The sequence below is a fragment of the Oratosquilla oratoria genome, chromosome 1 (genome assembly GCF_046742065.1).
Source record: "Oratosquilla oratoria isolate Oo_2021 chromosome 1, ASM4674206v1, whole genome shotgun sequence".
Classification (NCBI taxonomy): domain Eukaryota; kingdom Metazoa; phylum Arthropoda; class Malacostraca; order Stomatopoda; family Squillidae; genus Oratosquilla; species Oratosquilla oratoria.
In genome coordinates this window covers 110,395,511-110,398,010 of record NC_134777.1, presented here as the reverse complement: position 1 = coordinate 110,398,010, position 2,500 = coordinate 110,395,511, and positions in this window count along the sequence as shown.

The window sequence follows — 2,500 nt, the reverse complement described above, 5'->3', positions numbered from 1 at the left end:
TGTGTGTATGTGTCATACAAAGAACAGATCGTACATTTCCATGTACACAGGGTCTCCTAAATGTTACCTTCAGATGACTGGATGGTCTCCCACATCCCTCATATTCTTTCCAGCGATGTTGGTGCCGTAAGCTGCACTGATTTCTTGTATATTATCTAAATACTTTGGTTACGACTGGACAATTGATTTTGATGTTGTTTACACTAATATTAAGACAACTGCTACTACTTCTATTAACACTATAGATACTATTACCAAAATCACCACTAAATTATGTACTGTTAACCCAAGCACCAACATCGAAACTTGTACCACAAACATTGCTATCACCATTGCCATCTCTGCTTTACCCGTTGTCAGTTGTACCACAATTATTGGTATTTCTTCCGACAATTTCGTGGGTCAGTAACAAGACAGAAATCAGACAAGAGCCAGTTTTAGAACCACCCAAGCACTACCGAGGGGAAAAAAAAAAAAAAAAAAAAAATCAAGTAAACTGGAAACCTTTCATCTTGTATTGTACTCATACATTGTTTCCTTTTCCACCTGAGTTTTTTCTCGTTTCTTCTCTTTGTCCCAACACTTGGAACTCCAAGATCGTTTTCCCTGTTTTTCTTCCTTCTCCCTCCTCTCTCATCATCCTCTCTCTCTCTCTCTCTCTCTCTCTCTCTCTCTCTCTCTCTCTCTCTCTCTCTCTCTCTCTCTCTCTCTCTCTCTCTCTCTCTCTCTCTCTTTTTTCCTTCCTCATCTCTCTCTCCCCTTCCCTCTCCCTTTCCTATCCTTCTTTCCTCTCCCATCCCCTCTCCCTTCCCCACTCTTTTTCAGTTTCCCTCTCCCTCCTGTCCTCGTCCTATCTCTTTTCTTTTCCTCTCCTTCCTTTTTCTCTCTCTACCTCCCTTTCTCCCTTCCTCTCTCATTACCCCTCCCTCTCACCATTCCATTCGGTCATCTTCCCTTACTTTATCACAATCTTCTGCCTCCCCTCAAACCTTTCCATCGTCTTCAACACAGAACCTTCGTCTGAACAGAGTGACACACTTTATCATTTTTATCCAAATTAATGGCAGGCTATGCTAAGTAGTTAAGTCAGAGACTTGGCCTGAAGGGAGGGTCTTGATTGATCGAGGCTTAGAACACATCTAGACAGTTTCATGAACTCACCTGTTCCTGTCCTGAACGAAGCCCTCAAAGGTCGTCACTGTATTTAAGGGAGTTACAGACAACCAAGTCATGTGTATGTCTCAAACAAAGGCTAATTATGGAGGTGTTGTAGCAATTCCCAATTTGCAATAGTAAGTGATGTTTGCCCTGTGAGGGAGGAGGGGACAGGAAGAGGAAGAGGAGGAGGAAAGGGAGGAAGAGACGGAGAAAAAAGTGAGGAGGACGAGAAGGAGGAGGAGCAAGGAGGAGGAGGAAGAGAAGGAGTGGGTGGAGATGTATTTGTTTTGTTTATTGGCACTCCACGCGATTCCTCCAGACCCAACTCCCATCTCTGTATATTTCAACCCCCTCCAATTACCCACGCCAACCCACTCCTTACCCCACAATGCACCGTCTCTGTATATTTTGAACCCCCTCTAGTTACCCACACCAACCCACTTCTTTCCCCAAAACGTACCATTCACTCTTTTTCTCTCCTCTAATCTTCTTCCTCTCTTCCATCTGCTCTACATCTTCTCTCTTACACACTCACCTTCCCTCCTCTCTATTCCACCCCTCCCTTCTCTCTATTCCACCCCTCCCTCCAATTTAACCCCTCCTCATCCTACACCCTCCTCTCCCCTAAAACCTCTTCTCCACAACCTCTCCCTCTTCAACCCATCACCTCCATAAACACATCTACCTCTTCCAATCCACTTAATCGTCCAGAGTCACTCCTTACTCCACCCCTTCTCTCCTCCACTCCCTCCCTCCTCTACACTCTTCCTCCTCAAACCCCTCTCTCCTGCACCCCTCACCTCTTCCACTCCTCTCCGCCTCCTCCACCCCTTTCCTCTTACCCTGACCTAACACGTCTAATATCTACCTTTGTCTTCCTCCTACCGCTGTCATTTTTTCTTTCTTCTTCTCGCATCCTCGTTCTTTCTCTATCCTCTTTACAATTCCTTTTCTACGTTTTCTTCCCCAATCTGGGAGGTTGGAGAACAAAGGGTAACATCGTTTCCTCTATCAGATGGCGAGGAGTTATCCCATCCTGCTTATCCCGTAGGAGTTATGAAGTCCAAATTTGCAAGGGGAGGAAGGGCGACCCCCTGTAATAGGGAAATTCACCATAATTGTACAGGGATACATTTATCTACACTCGCTCGTGTTTGTGTATTTGTGTGTGTGTGTGTCTGTCTGTGTGTGTGTGTGTGTGTGTGTGTGTGTGTGTGTGTGTGTGTGTGTGTGTGTGTGTGTGTGTGTGTGTGTGTGTGTGTGTGCGTGCGCGTGTGTGTGTATGTGTGTTAATATATTTTCCTAATTGGATTTATCTAATTGTAGTATACAGGCAAGGGGC